The following is a 6,253-nucleotide window of genomic DNA, read 5'->3' as shown; positions in this document are numbered from 1 at the left end:
CCTGCACATCAGATGAGGCTGGTCTGATTTGAGCACTCCTTGATCTTCTACCCTCTCCTGGGACTCCAGCTTTGTCATGCCTGCTTACAGGGCAGTCTTGGGTGTCCTGAGGTGCCACACCATAGTTTCTGCAATAGAGGAACAGTCCTGACTGATAGAGAGTTCTACGGAGGCAACCCTTACCACTGTGCACCAGTCTGCATGTTCCCTCCCATACTGCAGCTTCCGCTGATCCTACAGAAACTCCTCACACTACTTTGCTGAATGCATGTCTGCATGGGTGGATTTTGCTGTACCTGACACAGCAGCACACAGGAGTGCAGTGCATCCCTCCATGCCCACCCACCCACCATATTCACTCAAATCACCCTGACAGTCTTTGCAGCATTGCAGACAGAGCCTTGATGGGCACAGAAGCAGAAATCCCTGTCTGGCCAGTGCCCACCTTTATGCTGATGCTGTGCAGAGGACAGGATCCTCCCATACTTTGAGTGATCACTTCTGCTAGCAGGGCAAAGAGAAGGCACCCAGACTTGTGCTGGCAATCACCACACTCTAAACAAATACCACCTCCAGTGTAACATAACACAGTCTGCAGCAGGGGCCTTCCACTTCCCTTACAACTGCTTTGCTTCTACCACTGTGGTGAACACTCAGAAAGAGGCAGACACTCCTGCACTCACTAGCACTCTACTGCAGTTGCTGCACCTTGATCACTCCAGTACAGTAGGCTTAAAGCCTTGAAAAGTCAGAGAACAAAGCTGGGGCTCAATGCAAGTCCACCAGAGTTAAAACATGCAGTCCAGGAACTGGGAACTGAAGACTGCCCCCTCTACAAACAAAGCCTGTTGACTGAATCCACCTTATATAACAAACAAACCCTCAAGGCAATCAAATAGCATTTAAAAAAAAAAAAAAAAAAAAAAAAAAAGGACAGCGACCTCAAACACTGAAGGCAGATAAGCCCACGAAAATAAGAAAGAATCAGTGCAAGAACAGTGAAAACTCAAAAAGACAGAGTGCTTTGTTTCATCCAAATTACAGCATCACCTCTCCAACAAGGATTTGGAACTGGGTTGAGGCTAAGATGGCTGAAATGACAGAAGTAAAATTCAAAATAGGGATATAAACAAAGTTTGCTGAGCTAAAGGAGTATAATGTAACCCAATGCAAGAAAGCTAAAAATAATAATAAAACATTGCAGAAGTTAACAAAGTAGCCTATAAAGAGAAAATGTAACCTACCTGATAGAGTTGAAAACAACACCATAAGACTTTTATAATGCAATCGCAAGTATTGATAGCAAAGTAAAACAAGTGAAAAATGACTATCAGATCTTTAAGACAGGCTTTCTGAAATAAGACAGGTGGGCAATAACAGAGAAAAAATAAAAATGAATGAACAAAACCTAAAGAAATATGGAATTATGTGAAAAGAATGAGTCTATGAGTAATTGGAGTATCTGAAAAAGATGAGGACAATGAAATCAACTTGGAAAGCATGCTTCAGGATATCATCCATGAGAACTTTTCCAATCTAGCCAGAGAGGCCAATATTCAAATTTAGAAATGCGAAAAACCCCAGTGACATAATCCATGAGAAGATCATCCCCAAGACAAACAATGATCAGATTCTCTAAAGTCAAAATAAAAAGAAATGTAGAAGACAGCTAGAGAGAAAGGAAAAATTACATACAATGGGAATCTCATCAGACTAAAAATGGACTTCTCAGCCGAAATCCCAGAAGCCAGGAGAGATTTGTGGCCAATATTCAACATTCTTTTTAAAAAAAAAAAAAAAATTTAATTTTTTTTATTATACTTTAAGTTCTAGGGTACATGTGCACAACATGCAGGTTTGTTACATATGTATACATCTGCCATGTTGATGTTCTGCACCCATTAACTCATCATTTACATTAGGTATATCTCCTAATGCTATTCCTCTCCCTCTCCCCTCAATAAGACCCGGTGTGAGATGTTCCCCTTCCTGTGTCCAAGTGATCTCATTGTTCAATTCCCACCTATGAGTGAGAACATGTGGTATTTGGTTTTCTGTTCTTGCGATAGTTTTCTGAGAATGATGGTTTCCAGCTGCATCCATTACCCTATAAAGGACACGAACTCATCCTTCTTTATGGCTGCATAGTATTCCATGGTGTATATGTGATACATTTTCTTAATCCAGTCTGTCACTGATGGACATTTGGGTTGATTCCAAGTCATTGTTATTGTGAATAGTGCCGCAATAAACATACGTGTGCATGTGTCTTTATAGCAGCATGACTTATAATCCTTTGGGTATATTCCCAGCAGTGGGATGGCTGGGTCAAATGGTATTTCTAGTTCGAGATCCTTGAGAAATCGCCACACTGTTTTCCACAATGGTTGAACTAGTTTACAGTCCCACTAACAGTGTAAAAGTGTTCTTATTTCTCTACATCCTCTCCAGCACCTGTTGTTTTCTGATTTTTTAATGATTGTCATTCTAACTGGTGTGAGATGGTATCTCATTGTGGTTTCGATTTGCATTTTTCTGATGGCGAGTGATGATGAGCATTTTTTCATGTGTCTGTTGGCTGAATGACTGTCTTCTTTTGAGAAGTATCTGTTCATATCCTTTGTCCATTTTTCGATGGGGTTGTTTGTTTTGTTTTTGTAAATTTTTTTGAGTTCTTTGTAGGTTCTGGATATTAGCCCTTTGTCAGATGAGTAGATTGCAAAAATTTTCTCCCATTCTGTAGGTTGCCTGTTCACTCTGATAGTAGTTTCTTTTGCTGTGAAGAAGCTCTTTAGTTTAATTAGATCCCATTTGTCAATTTTGACTTTTGTTGCTGTTGCTTTTGTTTTTAGACATGAAGTCCTTTCACTTGTCTATGTCCTGAATGGTATTAGCTAGGTTTCCTTCTAGAGTTTTTATCTTTTTAGGTCTAACATTTAAGTCTCTAATCCAAATTGAATTAATTTTTCTATAAGGAGTAAGGAAAGGATTCAGTTTCAACTTTCTACTTATGGGTAGCCAATTTTCCCAACACCATTTATTAAATAGGGAATTTTTTCCCCATTTCTTCTTTTTGTCAGGTTTGTCAAAGATCAGATGGCTGTAGATGCATGGTATTATTTCTGAGGGCTCTGTTCTGTTCCTTTGGTCTATATCTCTGTTTTGGTACCAGTACCATGCTCTTTTGGTTACTGTAGCCTTGTGATGTAGTTCGAAGTCAGGTAGCATAATGCCTACAGCTTTGTTCATTTGGCTTAGGATTGTCTTGGAAATGTGGGGTCTTTTTTGGTTCCATATGAACTTTAAATAAGTTTTTTCCAATTCTGTGAAGAAAGTCATTGGTAGCTTAATGGGAATGACATTGAATCTATAAATTATCTTGGGCAGCATGGCCATTTTCACAATATTGATGCTTCCTATCCATGAGCATGGTATGTTCTTCTATTAGTTTGTGTCCTCTTTTATTTCACTGAGCAGTGATTTGTGGTTTATCCTTGAAGAAGTCCTTTACATCCCTTGTAAGTTTGATTCCTAAGTATTTTATTCTCTTTGAAGCTATTGTGAAGGGGAGTTCATTCATGATTTGGCTCTCTGTCTGTTACTGGTGTATAGGAATGCTTGTGAGTTTTACACGTTGATTTTGTATCTTGAGACTTGGCTGAAGTTGCTTAGAAGCTTAAGGAGATTTTGGGCTGAGACAATAGGGTGTTCTAAATGTACAACCATGTCATCTGCAAACAGGGACAATTTGACTTCTTCTTTTCCTAACTGAATACCCTTTATTTCTTTTTCTTGCCTGATTGTCCTAGCCAGAACTTCCGATACTATGTTGAATAGGAGTGGTGAGAGAGGGCATCTTTGTCTTGTACCGATGTTCAAAGTGAATGGTTCCAGCTTTTGCCCATTAAATACGACATGAGTTGTTGGTTTGTCATAAGTAGCTCTTATTATTTTGAGATTCGTTCCATCAATACCGAATTTATTGAGGGTTTTTAGCAGGAAGGGTTGTTGAATTTTGTCAAAGGTCTTTTCTGCATCTATTGAGATTATCATGTGTTTTTTGTCCTTGGTTCTGTTTGCATGCTGGATTGTGTTTATTGATTTGTGTATGTTGAACCAGCCTTGCATCCCAGGGATGAAGCCCACTTGATCATGGTGGATAAGCTTTTTGATATGCTGCTGAATCCGGTTTGCCAGTATTTTATTGAGGGTTTTTGCATCGATGTTCATCAGGGATATTGGTCTAACATTCTTTTTTTGTTGTATCTCTGTCAGGCTTTGGTATCAAGATGATGTTGGCCTTGTAAAATGAGTTAGAGAGGATTCCCTCTTTTTCTATTGATTGGAATAGTTTCAGAAGGAATGGTACCAACTCCTCCTTGTACCTCTGGTAGAATTCTTCTGTGAATCTGTCTGGTTCTGGACTTCTTTTGGTTGGTAGGCTTTTAATTATTGCCTCAATTTCAGAGCCTACTCTTGGTCTATTCAGGGATTCAACTTCTTCCTGGTTTAGTCTTGGGAGAGTGTAAGTGTCCAGGAATTTATCCATTTCTTCTAGGTTTGCTAGTTTATTTGTGTAGAGTTGTTTATAGCATTCTCTGATGGTAGTTTGTATTTCTGTGGGGTCGGTGGTGATATTCCCTTTATCATTTTTTATTGTGTCTATTTGATTCTTCTCTCTTTTCTTCTTTATTAATCTTGCTACTGGTCTATCAATTTTGTTGATCTTTTCAAAAAACCAATTCCTGCATTCATTGATTTTTTGGAGGGTTTTTTGTGTCTCTATTTCCTTCAGTTCTGCTACGATCTTAGTTATTTCTTGCCTTCTGCTAGCTTTTGAATGTGTTTAGTTTTGCTTCTCTAGTTCTTTTAATTGTCATGTTAGGGTGTCAATTTTAGATCTTTCCTGCTTTCTCTTGTGGGCAATTAGTGCTATAAATTTCCCTCTACACACTGCTTTAAAAGTGTCCCAGAGATTCTGGTATGTTGTATCTTTGTTCTCATTGGTTTCAAGAACATCTTTATTTCTGTCTTCATTTTGTTTTGTACCCAGTAGTCATTCAGGAGGAGGTTGTTCAGTTTCCATGTAGTTGAGCGGTTTTGATTGAGTTTCTTAGTCTTGAGTTCTAGTTTGATTGCACTGTGGTCTGAGGTACAGTTTGTTATAATTTCTGTTGTTTTACATTTGCTGAGGAGTGCTTTACTTCCAACTATGTGGTCAGTTTTTGAATAAATGTGATGTGGTGCTGAGAAGAATGTATATTCTGTTGATTTGGGGTGGAGAGTTCTGTAGATGTCTATTAGGTCTGCTTGGTGCAGAGTTGAGTTCAATTCCTGGATATCCTTGTTAACTTTCTGTCTCATTGATCTGTGTAATGTTCACAGTGGGGTGTTAAAATCTCCCATTATTATTGCATGGGAGTCTAAATCTCTTTGTAAGTCTCTAAGGACTTGTTTTATGAATCTGGGTGCTCCTGTATTGGGTGCATATATATTTAGGGTAGTTAGCTCTTCCTGTTGAATTGATCCCTTTACCATTATGTAATGGCTTTCTTTGTCTCTTTTGATCTTTGATGGTTTAAAGTCTGTTTTATCAGAGACTAGGATTACAACCCCTGCCTTTTTTTTTTTTTTTTTTTTTTGTTCTCCATTTGCTTGGTAGATCTTCCTCCATCCCTTTATTTTTAGCCTATGTGTGTCTCTGCATATGAGATGGGTCTCCTGAATGCAGTCAACTGATGGGTCTTGACTCTTTATCCAATTTGCCAGCCTGTGTCTTTTAATTGGACCATTTAATCCATTTACCCTTAAGGTTAATATTGTTATGTGTGAACTTGAGCCTGTCATTATGATATTAGCTGGTTATTTTGCTTGCTAGTTGATGCAGTTTCTTCCTAACATTGATGGACTTTACATTTTGACATATTTTTGGAATGGCTGGTACTGGTTTTTCCTTTCCATGTTTAGTGCTTCCTTCAGGATTTCTTGTAGGGTGGGCCAGGTGGTGTCAAAATCTCTAAGCATTTGCTTGAATGTAAAGGATTTTATTTCTCCTTCACTTATGAAGTTTACTTTGGCTGGATATGAAATTCTATGTTGAAAATTCTTTTCTTTGAGAATGTTGAATAGTGGCCTCCACTCTCTTGTGGCTTGCATAGTTTCTGCCTAGAGAACTGCTGTTAGTCTGATGGGCTTCATTTTGTGTGTACCCTGACCTTTCTCTCTGGCTGCCCTTAACATTTTTTTCCTTCAT

This window comes from Chlorocebus sabaeus, chromosome 7 (assembly GCF_047675955.1).
Source record: "Chlorocebus sabaeus isolate Y175 chromosome 7, mChlSab1.0.hap1, whole genome shotgun sequence".
Classification (NCBI taxonomy): domain Eukaryota; kingdom Metazoa; phylum Chordata; class Mammalia; order Primates; family Cercopithecidae; genus Chlorocebus; species Chlorocebus sabaeus.
This window is presented reverse-complemented; position numbering follows the sequence as displayed.